Source organism: Neopelma chrysocephalum, unplaced genomic scaffold (genome assembly GCF_003984885.1).
Source record: "Neopelma chrysocephalum unplaced genomic scaffold, ASM398488v2 Primary Assembly neopelma1_23, whole genome shotgun sequence".
Classification (NCBI taxonomy): Eukaryota; Metazoa; Chordata; class Aves; order Passeriformes; family Pipridae; genus Neopelma; species Neopelma chrysocephalum.
In genome coordinates, this window is record NW_020897691.1 from 21,743,709 (window position 1) to 21,760,489 (window position 16,781).

The window sequence follows — 16,781 nt, forward strand, 5'->3', positions numbered from 1 at the left end:
TCTTCTACTCTTGTGTGAATGAGAGTAGGGAGCTTTGGAGTATGTTCTTACAGGCATGTTTTTCCTAATACTCATATGTCCCCAATATTCCTTAGGACCTTTTAGGAATCTTTACATCAAAAAATGTGTAGTGGTTGAGACTGCTGACACACTGCAAAATGCAGGAGGGCTCCTTGGGAATATGATTCTCTCCAGCCCGCAGCACACAAAACTTAGGTAACTTCCTAGCTCTCGGGGAGATTACTTTGAAACTGCATGAAACAAATCATTCCACCAAATAATTTCCACAGTCAAAAGCTGGCAATATTAGTCCATAAATCAAACCTGTATTGCATTCAGTCTCTCTACTCTGCTTCTCTCCTTGAAGACATGCAAGCAAATCCAGGCTTCCTTACTCCAGACAGTAAATACCAGTCATTGCCTTCTAAATTAATTTGAGAAGTTTGTTTGGTTGCAGTTATACCAGGGGATGAAAATTAAGTTGTTGTGACCATAAGATCCTTCGATTCTGAAAGTACAGTCAAGTCAAATATTTAGATTTGTTTCTGGTGTCTGCTGTTTCTGGTAAGCACTAATGTTTTCAAGAAGTCCGGTAGATACACTTGGCAGTCTTCCTTTCACTCCAGAAAGGATCTTGTGTCATCACTTATACCCTAAAACACAGAGGCTCACAGCAGCAATGGAAACTGACCTTAGCAACAATGTTGTTGATGTAAGTCAACAGTATATATAGATTTATATAATGTCTTGACCAAAGCTATACAAGTACTACTACAGTTTCAGCTTTTCGACAGTAGATTAGGACAGTAATAACAAAAAAATTAACTTCATAAAACACTACAGTATGTTCTTAGCAAGATTCTAAAAAAATCTGGTGAAATACCAAAGCGATCAGTCTTATTTTATCTTTGGGCAAACTAGCGGGTTAGGTGGCTTGAATTTACTATAAGAAAGTCTTGTCTTACTAACTGTATCTGACCAGGCCTTTCTCCCAGCATTGCTCGCTGCAGGGCAGCTCCAGCAAAAGTGCCTGTAGTTCCCAGTGCAAACTGGTAGAGACCAGTTCACAACAGGTTCCAGGACACTGTTTTGTCTAAAACTATTCAGCCATTCTGTGCAGCAAAACAGCTACTATCTTAGACCTCCTGCTTTTGCTGTGACCAGGGCGCTGCATTGCTGTTAGCAATGGGGATAGATAGGGACAATTTTCAGGAAAAATTAAAAAAGAAAGAAAAAAAATGGGAAAACCCTAATGAAGGCAAGGGCACGGAAGCAAAAGTTCAAACCAAGTGGCTCCAAAGTGCTATTACTAATTTCAGAATCCTTTAAACCTGTGAATAAAAGCATGAATTCAAATTAATCAATTGTCTTTTAAAGTCGCTGAGGTAGCACTCTATTACCTGTGCTTTTAGAGTGCATCTCAGATGTGTCATTCAGGCTTTTGAAGACAAGAAAGATACAAATGAATCACCTTGTTACAAATTAATCACCCTGGGATTACGGCTAAAAATTTCAAAAGCACCTTAAAATGACTTAGAAATCTAATTCCTGTTTTCGGAATTCACTTAGGCAGTTACATCCAGACTCTAATCAAAGTCAACGGGATGATAAGTCCTAAGTCACTCTAATACATCCGAAAATGTTACCTGCTTCTATCTGTAACACAACAAGCCCCTCTGTATTCGCGTTTGCCCTTCAGTGAGTGTCCCAGGCTTCTGCTTTTTCATCCCTCATTTCCGTCCACATTTACCATATGTTGTGCTTTCATTTTCATTAAACATTTTGAAAGATGGAGGTTTCAAACAGTGAGCTACTCATTCATTCGTCTTTCCACACAGAAACCTAGCATCAGTAAAACACCAATTTCAGACATTATTTTTAACTAATGAGAAATGAAATGTTTTTCCTGACATTGACAGCAAAATCCATCCACCTATTTGTATATTTTACATGATGATACAGCATGTGTTACTGTCATATCTCAGACTAAGCATACATTTTGGTCTTCTCCCAGTTATATGTCTTTTTCATAAGTTAATGGGCAATCATAGGATAGACAAAGTTTCATTTGAGTCCTAAGGGGGTAAAGCAATAGTTGAGCTATCTGGATGATACTGCTCTTCCATCGACCAGATTATGATAAAGTCCCTTTTCTTCCTTGGGGCATTGGAAAAATCTTTTAATTCTCCATGTCTGTTCCCCTCCACTCTGTGTCTGTCTTGTCCATCGCATCTGCAACATTATGTTGGTAGCACTTCTGTCATAAATGTCTGATTCCACTATGGCACAAACTATAAGAAATAAAGGAATACACATGTCTAGACTACACCTATTCAAAGGGTATATAAACATAATATCTTGCTTTCTGGTATAAAAAAAGACGAGCTTCATAGTGCTAGTGAATGGCCAGTTAGAAAAGGGAATTAAGATAGGGCAGAGAGGCAGCAAACAAAAGCAAAAATCACATCCAGATCTGAAGGAAAATTATATTCACAGTAAATCAGCAGTTACCCTGGCTTTCAGCTCAAGATTTCCCTTCACCCACCCCCCACACCCTTGTTTTTTCATTGTTTACTTTTTAGTTCTTTTGCCCAAGACTGTTGTTTTCACTCTTTTGTCATCTTCCCTAGACAAAAGCACAGGATTTGGGGAAAAGGATTAGGGAAAGGGAAATTCCTATCCTGACATTTATTTCTTCAGTGACCTTGACAAAGTCACTTAATTTATTGTTTCCCTTACTGTAACAAAATGGACAGGAATAAAAATGAAGTCTTTTTCTAACAAAATGGACAGGAATAAAAATGAAGTCTTTTTCTAACAGTCACAACTGCTTTGTGATCCAATCCTGTTTGCTGAGTTTGCTCTAAAACCCCAGACTAAGTTAGTACAGATTCAAGCTGTAATTGTTATCAGTAATGCCTCGCCTCTCCCCTAGACACACTTTCTGCAGCGGTCAATACCTGTTCAGCAGCCGGTCATGGTGGGAGAATAGGAATCGCCAGAATAAATGCTATGCCCTTTCTCCCAAGCCTGTTGCATCTCAATAAACTTTGCAGTGTGTCCAGCAAAGGAAGAATTCAAAAGGGTGGTCCTAAATCAGGACTCTGAAGGGCTTTGCATTCAGAATAAGACACTATGGGAGTATCATAATGACAGCTGCACTTACATCACTGAAAATAATTATTCTGATCCATGAACACAAGCTAAGCCGTAAGAATGGTCTTGTAAGCAAGGTCTGTTTTAATAGAAACATAAGTATTATGCATTACAGTCTATTATAAATTGGTTGTAATTTTCTCCTGACACTCTGTGAATTAAACTAGTTAGGATACAAAAAAAAAATAACAAATGCCACAAAGCAGAAAGCAAGCTCAGTGTCTGAAGGTTAATGATTGCTCATGAAAGCTACAGAAATAAATTATCTGCCTAGGGACACTGTCACATGATCGGCACAAAAGCTGCAACAGCCGAAAATGTTTATGTAGAGAAAAAAACATTGTCAGCATCACAGCGCCCTTCCCCCACTGCCGGAGCACAGTCCCGAGCCAAACAGCTGCTCCTGACTGCTTACATTAAACTAATTTGTGCTGCAACATTGCAGCTGCTTAATTTTTAGACTGAACTTTATCACCAAGAAGTGTTACAATAACAAGTGATGCAGCCCTATCTCTGCAGAAATAGCAAGTTCCTCAACAACAAAGGCAGCTTAAGGTGCTGAAATTCAAGAAAGCAAGCAGGCCATGACCAAAGGAGTATTTTAAATCTTAATGACCTACTCTTACTGGGAAAGTAAAAAATAGGTTTGCTTCTAAATTAATTGGGGGATCAGACTGTGCCCCTAAGCGGACGCGGGCACCTCAACATCAGGGATCAGTGACCAAGAACATGCCATAGGCTTATGGAGCAGGAAGGTGGAAGCAAGGTGAGGTACTGGGGCTTCCAAGGGCCACCCACCCTTCCCAGGTGGCCTCCCCTACACTTGGTGTTGTGAGATTGCACTGCAGAGCCCCATCACTTGCACCACCTTCCCTGCAGCCTTGCCCCTTCTCTTCTCCAAGCCCCCACTGGTTTGGGGTTTGGTGTCCTGTAGCACTGCTTGCATGTCTTTCTGGCCACAGATTCACTGGTGTCTCCTTAAAACATTTATTGCACTCAACATTTAAAAAGTACAAGTTTAAAAAAAAAGGGAAAAACCCTAGCTCATTCATATCCCAACAGCTTGAAAGCCCTGACCTCCTCCTCACCCCTCCCGCTGCCTCCCCCCGCCCCAATCCGAAAAAATGCATTCGAAGGCAGTGGCATCAGAGGAAGTGTTTACAGAGAGTACTGCGCCTTGGGTAACGCAAGTGCTGCACTTACAAAATGTCACATGTTGGTCCTCCCCTTTTCCTCTGAATTATTTTCCTCTGTTAACATGCAGGGCTTCGTCTTCTGCTGAAACAGACACTGACCTGAACTGGTGGTGATTCCTGCCAAATATGCAGGCACTGTTTTGCTACATTTTGGAATTCGGCGAAGTCCATGTGTCAGGCATTTGCTTGTGCTCAGGAAACGCCAGTGCTCAGTCCAAAGCCCTCCCCGCCCCCTCCCGCCCCCAGTGCTTGGAATGCACAGAAACTTTTCAGTTTTTAATTAGTTTTAATATGATTAATGTTTTTAGTTGCATATCTTGTTACATCCAGTATGCTTGTTAAAAAAAAAAAAGGACCATTTAAATGTGCTGGTCTTAGTTATTAAGAAAACAAATGGAGACAGGGAGAAGAAAACCCACCGAGAGAGCAATTATACAGTTAAACAAAAAAGCTGTAGTTGCTCGCAGTGGTAACCGGGTTGCAGATAGACTGTTGTTTGCCTGTGTGCCTGTCTGCGCTTGGGGAGGAAAAGAGGCATAGGGAATTGGTAATGCGAAAAAAGGGGTGCTCCAACTGTACACCCCACCTTTCCCAATCTTCCAAAGACCAGCTAGAAGGAGGAGATGCTAAATGAAATTATGACTCCTTTCTGTTCAATTTAAAAGCATAAAATAAATGCATAATCCCTTGGTGGGGTGGGGGTTGGGGGGGAGGGAAGAGGGAGAAGGGGGGGATGGCTCTTTGGTTTTTATCAAAATAACATTAGTCAGACTTTTACCCAACAGCAGGAGCTGATGGTATCTGGAGTCCATTTTATTCCACCCCAAATGTGTAAGAATAGGGGTGATTGGATAAACAGGTCCCGTGGGCTTTTGCCTGCTATTCATGGAGCAAAGCTGCAAATGGAAAAAATATTATAAAAAGAAAAATTGGGGTAAAGGAAAGAATAGCAAAGTCCCTTGCTCCCTTATCAGATCTTCCTCTCAAGTTTGGCCTTTAAACCTGTAAAACTTTATGGATTTCTTAAAAGAACACCTCTGAAAGAAAAATGTGAGGGATAAGACCCAACTACAAAACTGGAACTCTCATCTGTACAATGCAGACAAGCAGTGTGAGGGAATAACTGCAAGGAAATAAAGTGTTAAGGAGTGGTTTGGATTAGGAGTTTTAGGGAAAACAGGGATATTGGAAAAGGAGGCCTATGGCAGAATGCAGAAGTACTAGAAAACAAAAGGAGGAATCAAAAGGAAGAAGCAGGACACTCAAAAGAATATAGGTAGAGATTGACTTATTAAATAGGATTTTCTTAAGTGAAGGAGCTTAAATATGCAGTGGGATTAAAAGCAAATATGGGGATTCAAGGATAACTTGCAGAAAATTTGAATTTTCTCTGAAATTTCAGAGTCAAGAATATCTTTCCAGATTTAAAAAAAAAAAAAAAAAAAGAACAAAAAACACTCCACATAAAGCTATTAAAAATGGTCCTTTTTATAAAACTCACACTGAGCACAGCCTCCTTGTGCAGTGCCAGGAGGATGGGGAAAGGTATTACCTCAGGCACAGGCAAGAGGTTCACCTCCTCCAGTTAGGTGGGCCCACGGGCAGTCAGCTCTGCACTCTCTCTCTCGTCCATGTCCATGCCAGGTGCCTCAACCAGTTCATTATTCCAGTGGAAAGGTCAATGTTCTCCTGCCACTCAAATTCTCTCCTATTACCTGAAAATATTCCCAGACAGATCCAGATGAAACTAAATATGTGTCTATAAAAAGATTTGGTTTCACCGAATCAACATTTTCCAATATTCTTCAGGAAAATCCCAGTCCAGCATAATATTCATGAGTACAATTAATAACTCAGTCAGGTATCTACACAGCCTGAGCACATGTACACATTTGTACGATTCACTTATGATTATACGGACTAATTCTTTCCTTTACTCTTCTTCCTCCAGACACATTTGCACACTGACAAATCATTTTCTTTTTAAATCAATCGGCCAGGAAAAATGTTTCCTCCATCTGCAGAAATTCCTACACTCACCATTCAATAAATTTATCCAGCTGTCCTTGTAGAGTGACATGGCAAAATAGCACATTCAGTAAGAGCCGCGTGACAAACTAACTGTGTAAAAAAACACCTATATCAAGGATATCTGATGTCTGCATATTAATCCTGCTCTCTGGGACTTATTTTAATATTTCAGAGTCACAAGAAATTCCAAAAATCTTTGATTTTATTCCTCCACAAATTACTTCTAAGGACAAAGGCAGACAAAGTCTATATCAGAGAAATTTTGTATTAATAAAAATCATAACGCTTCTACCAACGCTGTCTCCGTACAATCCTAAACATCCACTGGTCAGATTATGTGACTAATACATCTGTTCTAGAACAAGCAGCAATCACAAGTATTGAGGCCATGTTGCTGAGAACGCAGCTGCGTTGGACAGGGCACGTCTCCAGGATGAAGGACCATCGCCTCCCTAAGATCCTGCTTTATGGTGAACTTGCCACCGGCTGCCGCAAGAGAGGAGCCCTGAAGAAAAGATACAAGGACTCCCTGAAACAACATCTCAGCCTTGGCCATATTGATCAACACAACTGGTCTACTATGGCCTCAAATCCGGAGGTCTGGAGACACACTATCTTTAACGCTGCTGATGCTTTTGAGAATGCACACAGGATCACTCTTGAGGAGAAAAGACAACACAGAAAGAATCGTATTTTGCAGAACATATCACCTAAGGAGTCTCTCTGCTGTACCTTTTGCAACCGGACATGTCTATCTCGTGTTGGCCTTTTTAGCCACCAGCGCGCTTGTAGCAAATGTGGGTAGAGCCCTTCCCAAATCTTCATTCGCGAAGCCTAGCCATGATGAAAAATCATAACTTAAAGAATGAAATTTTTCCAGTCTTGTAAAGCAGAAAAGGTAACTGAAAGGAGAAACCCCTTCTTTCCCAACAGGTCCTAGGGATTGCATCTAGCTCTTAAAACTCCTTGAAATATCAAATTTCAAACTCCCAATACTTTAAAGTTATTTTTTATGGCTGCCTCAAAGGCCTGGGATAGATATACAGGTGGAAAGTACCAGAGTTTACAAGCAGAAAGTAAAAGGTTTTTTTCAATTTTTTTAATATAACTGCTTTGAAAATATTTTTTTCTCTTGGCACAATACATGCATCATATTTCATGTACAAAGTGCAATGATACAGGGTAATATTCATAACAGCAAGAGATGACCCACCATATTTTAATCATTAATAATGTGGCTGTCCCAAATTCACTCCAAAAAACCCACCTATTATGACATAATGTATTCTCTTTATGTATGTATAGAATAAATATAGAACTGTACTCTTCACTGTCTAAAACTTAATTTAATTTCCATTTAGATCCTGCACAAAATGTACCACATTTACTTTTATTTCTAGCAAGAATATATGCCTTATTATTTCTAACCATAACATAAGCTGAAGCAGTAAATAAGGTATGCAGTAATTTCTATTTCAGAACATTAATGTTCACATGTATTGTTATCACAACGTGTTATCAGCATATGTTTTTTTGAAAGACAAAATAAGAACCAATGTATATTAAGAACTAATGCTGTACACCTCTTGTTTTATGCAGCACTGAATTTCAGCCATAAATTTTGTGTTCAAGTTGCTTCAAAATGTTTAGGGATAGGGACGTATTAGGATTTTGACCAGCTCTTGGCTTTTGTTCTTTCTCTCTTGAAAGAGAGAATAAAATTCTCTATACCTAACCCTTTGGAGTCAGTTGGAGCCTTTCAGCCACAGCTAAGCCTCTCCAGCAGAAGCAGGTTTGCTTAGTAGTCATGAATATTTCCTGGGTCATTAATGCAATATATACATTTAGGGGGAGGATAGCTCACATTGCTTGTTCCATCAGTATCTCCCTACCTAAGTCAGGTCCGTTCCCTGAGGCAGACCATATGGGACAAATGGAGGTCTAGTCAACTAATTCCCATTGCAGGAAAGATGTTTAGATCTAGATTCTTCCCTCAATGTTTCTGCACTTCATCTAAGCTTATTTTCACAAGCTGCATAATTATGCAGCTCTTGTATCTATCCTCTGTAGTCAATGGAGAAAGACAAATTGCTTCAGTGTGCAACCCAGCCCACATCAACCAGACTTACAGTCTTTCTAGATTTCTCTGTCTCTCTCCCTTGACTGCAGAGAAAATCTAAAAAAAACCTAAGCTCTGATCTTTGGCAACTTAGTTAAGCACCTAAATTTACATAGATCTAATCTTTGCCTCTAAGAAAATTTCATTGTAAAGAAAGCTTTGATGAAAAATGGAAATGAACTTTTATGAGAATTTTGTTATGATTGTGTTCCTTTTATCCAGATCTAATTAAAACCAATAACTTCATCTTTAGTCAGAAGCTTTGAGCTGTCAGCAACAAAATGTCACAGGACTTCCTTAAGAACCCACTGCAATAAATCAAGCAGCCTTGCTAAGTTCAGTTTTGAGAACTCAAGGTAGTGCTTGTTGAAGGAACATTTCCATGGACTACTCAGAAGGTAAAAAGGTGTTTCAAGGTGGGGATCTGAAATAAATAGGCCTATTTGCCTTATCAGCAGGAAAAACACAAATGAGGGGACATGTGCCACAGCAGTTTTCTGACTAGCCAGAACTAGGCAAGGTGTCTATCAAGCACTGTCCACCAAGGACTATAACTTCTCCCTTCATCAAGCACCTTATTTTATGCATATGTTGGAGATGAGGGATTTCTAAGGTGATTCTTAAAATAGACCTGTAGAAAGTGCACTGAAGTACAGCACCCAACAATGCCCTTTGGGACCACCCAGGAAGAAAGAAAAAGTACCTCAGGGCAACCATTTTCACATTTGCTTTGTGCTAGGGTGGTTCAGCTGGGTGAACCATGTAAAGCTATGCCTGAAAGAATGGCTGTTGAACAGGCCACTTACCCATACTCTATCAATAACCTCCAGCTCCAAAACTGAAAATGAGACATGCTTGGGCAGCTGGCAAGATTGTCAGAGTTGTGCCATCAATTCTGGAGAAACACGAGCCCCACATCATTGCCTCTGTAGCTGACAAAATACCTCTTCCTAGCAGTCCTTCACAGAGCATTATTAACTGCCTAAGTAATGCAGTGAATCAGCAGTGGGTTTCATTAGTCAGAAGAGACAAAGGTCCAAACTGATGGTGCCCTGCAAATGGTCCCAGTAAGCCCCAGAAACCTCAGAGACAACTAATGACCAAAAGTGAAGGAGTGATGACACTGGATGTGATTTCTGAGATAGCTGTATGTTAATCCTCTATGCCACTCTGAATGTAGTAATTGAAAATTACTAATTGCAGAGATGAACTGTCAGATATTTTCAAAGGGTTTTTTCATCACAGAAGACCGTGGTTTCTATAGAAAGACAGCTTTAGACACATGAAAATTTCTTTGCTGAAGGGTACCTCTGATTCAAAAGGGAGGGGACAATTCAAAACAGGGACAGGGGATATTTTAATAAAACCAAAGAATATTTATCATGTATGTGAGATTGCAATCCACTAAAATATAACTTCAGAATAATTTTAAGACAGGAAACCTACTAAACCCCCCACATTTTATATTTCTCAAATAAGCGGTTATGGTTGGAGGGGCACAATAAGGACATGAAGCATAAACAACAAAGTGAATAAGAAAAATAAGAGATCTCTCTCTGTCTAAAAATCCAGCAGATCACAATGAATCTTTAAAGCAAAGACTACAAAAAGAGGAAGTTAACTTCAGAACAGTCTCACACTGAATCTAATCACTGTTTCAACTAACTCTTGAGAATAAAGGGATCGTTAATTGCTTTTTACAATTTTTTGTGCTAATATTTTTGACCAAAAGCTGAAGCTCAAAATATTTCTGAACAATCACAAAAAACCCAAATGTTAAACCTTGCAAGGATCCCTTTCTGTGTTTTATCATTTAAATTAGAAGGCACCTATATGTCCTAGGACTGTGATAAGACAAATCATATATAATTATATAAGTATGTGAAAATTAGAGTGAGCTAGAAGCTTCCTGGCAGTATGTCATTTTTTTAGACACATTGACTCATCAAAACTGAAGTTAGGCGACTTCAGTTTAGTTACAAAGAAAAGGAAATGTTGGCAACTCTCCCAACTCAAAAAACCTACAGCAAAAAATGCTTGAAGATCTGATTCCATATTTTTCAATTCAATTCATACTTTATTGTTAAAAAAACTTTTTACTAGAGACTGGAGTTTTAATTAGCATATATAACACAAAGTTGTTAAACTCGAAACTGTGCTATCAGAAGTTCCCTGCTATTGATTTTGGCACAAGCTCATTTACATTCAGGTCTGTCTAGTTCAAGCTACTGTATGCACATAACTTAAAAAGCGAATTTCAAAAAGAGGTTTGAGCCTTTAGAAGACACAATTTGCAGAAACAAAACATAATGTACACATCTGGCCACAGACAATGCGAGAACCTCAATAGAATTTAGAGAAAAGAAAGTGCTTTTCCATGTAGAAAAATTCACCTGAATCTCAAGTCCCACTTTCCAGCTCTGTCCAATGCCTCACTTCCAGGCTCATTTCTGTCTTGCTGCATGCTCACACCTCTCCAAAACATGTATCATGAGGAAGAAGTCTGCACACAAGAGCAACTGCTGAGCAACTGGTATCTAGGAATGGGACATGGGTCTATGGGGGCTGTAGTCTATGGGGACATGGAGCCTATGTGTGCCTTCCACCAGCCTTACTTATAAAGCTATGTCAAACTCCCTCAGAAATCATGAGTACTGGCTATGAAAATGCATTTTAATACATCAGGCTAGACACTAAGAAAAGCAGATTTAAAAAAAACCTAAACTTAAGTATGCTATCAAAAAATTAGTAGTTTACTTAATTCATTTTCTACAATTTCACAATTTTTTAAACAAAGTATGAAGCGTATTCCAAATAAAGTATTTTCCCTTTGGGTCAGAACTGTTGATAAGCAGCACCTTCATCTAAGAGTAAATTGCCGATAGAGTAACACAACTTAGAAAGTATCCTTCTTTGCAAGAGCAGTAGAAACTGGCCTTCACCATGAATTGCCACCATCACTAATAAAAGTGGCTAGCTGGATGGCTAACGAGACCTCTCATCAGGGAATGTTAATGGAGAGGAATCAACCTTATATGCAATAAGTGAACAATCAGGTAATGGAGTCAAGGAACCATATAGGCAAGGTGGAAAATAAATGCCAGGGACTTGAGAAATCTAATCAATGCCTGATTAAGCTAATTGAAGCCTGGCCACTGAAAATTAATGATTCAGAAAATTGCTCCCAGAACAGAAAAAAGCAAAGATTGCTGGATCTCACGTAAGAGACAGAAGGTTCAAATGTGAAAGCAGTTATCAGGAGATTAATACGTGGTACCCAGGGTACATAAAAGTTTGCTATCTCACCTTTCGCCACATTAGGTATATTGTTTTCCTGCTGCTTCTCCCAGCCTATGCACCCAACAAGGCTCTGAAGTCCATTAGTTTGATTTTTTTTAACCCTACGAATAAAGGGAATGTTAAGGCTGAAAAGAATAGTAGTGTTCTAATTACTCCAGAATGTTTTCCTTTCCAACTTCAATGAAAACAAAAGGCTTGTGTTCAAATTGAAAAACAGAGTATTGATGCTAAAAATAACTATGGCATGAAAAGCAAAATACACTTTAGCGCATGCTTAGGTACAGTTGTTCTAATCCTAATCATCAGTGTTTTCAACTAACTAAAGGCTCCTTTAAAAACCCTTATTGAACTGGTGGGCTTTTCTTTTCGTTCCTATCATCTGTATATTCCTGGATCTCCATGCATCCTGGATCACCACTTTAAATCAACACTGATTTTATCCTGCTATTGTGGCAACTTTGCTGCCAGTTTTGTTAGTTCTTCCTGAAGTTTGTTCACATTTCTTCAACTTTAACTACATTATTTTGGAGCATACTTATAATTTAATACATCACTGGTCTTCCATTTTCCAAATGATTAATAAATAGACCAACTTCCACCCATATGTGGAAACCTGAGATACTCCAAAGGTTATTTTTTTTCTCCTGAGGAAAATGAACTCCCTTTTTTCTCTGCTCTGTACTCTTTTATCCACTAAGGATGTTATTTTATCAGAGTATTACTTTGCTCAGAACATCAAAGATACTAAAGTGTTACTATACCTAACTCAGACATGCCCTGATGCCTAATGGCATACTTGCATGCAATTAATATGCAGCTAAAGAGATTCCTAAAGCTGGCTGAATGTGACACCGCTAAGCAAGGCAGAGGAAATGGGTGGGGTTTAGGCATCAATTCAGCTGAAACAGGCATTCTGCCAGGCACTGTAAATCCTATCAGGGGCTTTTTATAAATATAAGTAAAATATTTGCTGTCTTCCAGTATAATTGGTGACTTAAATAAGAGAATGTGTTCCTTAGTTAGCAGTTATTTTACTCTTAAATTCATTAACATGCCTCTTTATACTCTGTCCAGCTTGATGCTCTCCTTAATTCATTACTTTGCTACCTTAGGACTCCTTGGCAATTTAGACTATTACCTTCCCAGATGGGTAGAAAGAACTTCCAAGTCTCCATTCCACTAAAGATAAAATTCCTTGACTTGCCAGTTGTCGAAAACCCACCTCTTGAAAGGAACTCTTTCCTTCAGGATCTGCCCTGCCTTAATCCATCAGCTACCATTGCTGTCCTGTTTGGTCAATGTTTGTCAAGGAAATAGAACTCACAACAGAAACTGTCTGGGTAATCCTTCTCACTTGCAGCAACTTCTGCCATGTCCCTAACATCTTTTGAACAGAGATTACTGCAGTGACTCCACACTGAAAACAAAATAGGAGAAAGAATGAAATCAGCCTTCCCTCCACAGCGGGCAAAGTACTGTACTCTGCAGAGACAGAGCTCAAAGGTTGTTGGATTAGCTTTGGAAAAGCTCTCCTCTGTTTGCATCTGTCTGTTTGCATTCTTCATTTCCTCTAAGTTACTGCCCTGAATCTGAATACTTTCTTAATTACCAGTGCATCAAATTTCTCTTATTTATCTGTCCAACCTTTACTGTTGATTTAGGAGGACACCAGGTCAAAAGCCAACTAAACGTACTGTTCCCAAATAACTAAGGAAAGCACTGTATGCTGAGCTGCTACCAACTCCTTTCTCCAGAGTGTGCAATCCTCTTTTCCATTCTGCCAAGTGCTATTGCACAAGAAACTCTTTCCTGAAAATTTTGGTTGTTTCAAGTAGATCAAATAGATTACTTTGTAACATACCTATGAAAAACAATCAGCTTTACTTCCTAAGTATGGTAGTCTTCCCCAGCTGGTGTAAGACTACTGAATTTAACCATGAAAGGCCCTCTTCTAAATCAAGTTCTACATCAACCAGCTCTTTATAAAGACAACCATTATTCCACAACACCATCACAAGCTTTATTACCAACGGACCAAAGGACTCTCACCCTGTTACTACTATACGAAACATTTGTTTTCATAAAATCTTCAGTCTTAAATGTTCCTGGAATATTCTCAGAATCAAGTTCTTAAGTGTTCACAAACAGAAAGTATAAAAGGGCAGCATACATGATTGAATTAAAATTTCCTTTTGAATTCAAATGAGTACATATATTTGGTTGTGGGGGTTTTTTTTACCAATTCAGTCAACTCTAGTCAGATTTAACATTGATTTAGCAATCTACAGCAATGTGCACATCATGCAAGTACTTACTGGGTGCAGCACAGTAAGTTGTTTACATGGAATTTTGACAGAAACTTTAAAAACTGGAAAAGCACATACCATATTAAAAAAAAGCGGAGATAATTATTTCTGTCCACTACAATCAAAAAACAAACAGTATTAGAATTAGCGAATGCATACACAAATGCTATGTCATATAATAAAAGGAAGCTTTTGTTTGATTTCAATTAATTTCTTGTAGTCTTTATCCACAACTACATTCAGTGAAGTGGACAAGAGTAAGTTGCAGCTGAAGATCAGGAGTGGAAAGACAAACCCACTGAAAAACACAAATTTATTGTATATCTGCACTTTTAATCCATGCAACAATTGCAAAATGCCACTCAGGAAATGCCATCTCTGAGCCGACTGATAAGATCATTTCCTTATCTCTTTTTTAGCTCTTGTCATTCCCCCTTGCCATAGCAGTCACAAAAAATAGGCCAAGAGGGGGTGGGGATAAGTAACATTTAATAAATCTACTAAAATAAGGTAAGTGTGTGTATAATATGCTAGAAGAATATGCACTTGACTACATTTTTTACCTGTCTTTGCAGACATGCAAAAACCAATATTCATGTTTATCTGTAAACAAGTGATTAGTTAAAATGAGTTGGCTTTGCATAGGCAAGCAGCCTACTTGATGCATCTGGTAAGAGTTTCAGGGATCTACTGGTACCTAGAAAAGAACTGAAATATAAATATTAAATAATTACCAAGACTGAATTCCACCTGAGTCAGTAAATGATAACTTTCCAATCTGAATTCATCTTTTCACAACAAAGGAAAGACTCTGTGATTTTCTTAACAATTTTATGGTGTATCTCAATGTTACTGCAAGCCTTGAGAGATAAGGATTTTCCTCTGTTAAGAAAATCAAGTTATTAAATTGGTCAAAGATGACTCTACCAGAAATGTATTCAAATCTTCTTTATTAATTACCATAGGAATTTAGTTTGAGAGTCACATATAAAATTTTACTCAGCTTTCACAGATAAAATATATTATGTACAAAAATTCCTAGGATTTTAATTTAGTAAAACCCCAATAGTACTTTACCGAGCAAGTTATTCCCTGTACAGAGAAGAGCTCTGCAGGACTGATTCATTCTTTTACAGTGCATTAGTTTAATCACCTAGGAGATTTCTAACAGATGATGAAATCTAAACAGGAGCAGGAACTTCAGTTATCTCTGGATGAACATATTTAGTTTCACATTCTATCCTAGCACCAAGTAAAACAAAACAGACTAAATACTCTTCAGTTTCATCCACAAAATTTATTTGACTTTTGTTGCATTTAAAAGGGCAGAACCCGATATTGTATGTTAATGCTGCAGTTAAGTTCAGGTTCTCCTATTAACAACACCCTTGAAATTGAAGCTGATATTATTTTTTTCTTTTACTATTTTTTGACATTCAGTAATTGCAATAACAGTAAAATTTGTTTAGAATAGACAAGTGAGTCAAACTAACAATTACAACAAATTATAGAGCAACCTTCTGTTACACACTATACCTTTTTAAAAACAATTTGTTGTATTACACAGTCTCCCAATTATCAAGCAATAATCCAGGAGACTCTCAAGATATAGTGACTTAGTGTTAACGGCTGAAATAAAAGTGAACTCCAATGAGCAGTCATAATCAACAAACAAAAGGATGAAATCCTATTCTCCCTATTCAAAGAATAGTCTTTCCTGGTAAGAAGATACTGGATCAGGCCCAAACCGTATAAAAATAAAAGCAGCCAATAATAAAACAGATATTATAACCCAAGTTAATAAAGAAAAAGTGTATAAAAAAAGAATGAATGTTCAATGCTACCTTGTCTATTTCCACTTTTTCCATGCCTCTAGGATATGTAAATGTATTTTGTTCTATAAAATCCCATATTTTAATAAATCATGTCAACATTTTTATAAAAAACAACCCTTCTAGGTTAATGTTTTTCATTCCCTTATTTTTTTCATCCTTTGTGTTTCTGCTTTGTATTAGTAGAATTTTTCATAACCAAAGATCTCAGTTGTTAAAATTATATAACATGCACTACCTAATTTTAAGACCTGTGTGTAGAAATATGTAACTGGGTGATAACATACAGGAACATACCAAGTGGAGCTAACATGCAAACAAATTCAACTTACAAAGAAGCTTTGCGGCATAAAATTCACAAAAGTTCTGGACTCATAGTGGATATATGTAGCAGCAAATTGTATCTCCTACACCTTCCTTCCTATTCTAGATTATGCTGCTTGTGCTGAAAGAGACACAGGCAAGTGTCCTCCCACCTACATATCAGATGGCTGTGCCATCAAGGGATCATGGTTTTCACTGGAGTGAGGATCTTCCCTGCACACATGGGAGGTGAGGAAAATGCTTCCCCATCTGGCTGCATGAAGTCACTTGCAAAGGAGATCTGAATCCAGAGAAACAAGGAATTAGGCTAACATGTGGAAAGCAGACATACATTTTGTTACCTTAATTCCCAGGATCAGTATATTTTGGTTTATCATTCTTTACAACTTTGTAAATTTGAATCCAATATTGCTTTTCGTTGCTGACAAGGAAAGCTTTGCTACAAATTCATTATGCAAATCAATGTGTAACTATTAGTTACAAGGTTAGATAAGTTCCTTCCCCTCATAAAATCAAG

General features: G+C 38.2%; 1 long non-coding RNA gene across 4 annotated transcripts in view; it reads right to left on the bottom strand.

Moving 5' to 3' along the window:
• LOC113970606 overlaps positions 1-4,563 on the bottom strand; it is a 48,643-nt gene extending 44,080 nt beyond the window's left edge. For 3 of the 4 annotated variants that reach the window (XR_003535222.1, XR_003535226.1, XR_003535229.1), the window contains exon 1: positions 4,360-4,563. This is a non-coding gene — a long non-coding RNA (uncharacterized LOC113970606). The remainder of the gene's footprint in view (positions 1-4,359) is intronic. The other variant, XR_003535230.1, reaches the window with a different exon arrangement.
• Between the last annotated feature and the right edge of the window lie 12,218 nt (positions 4,564-16,781).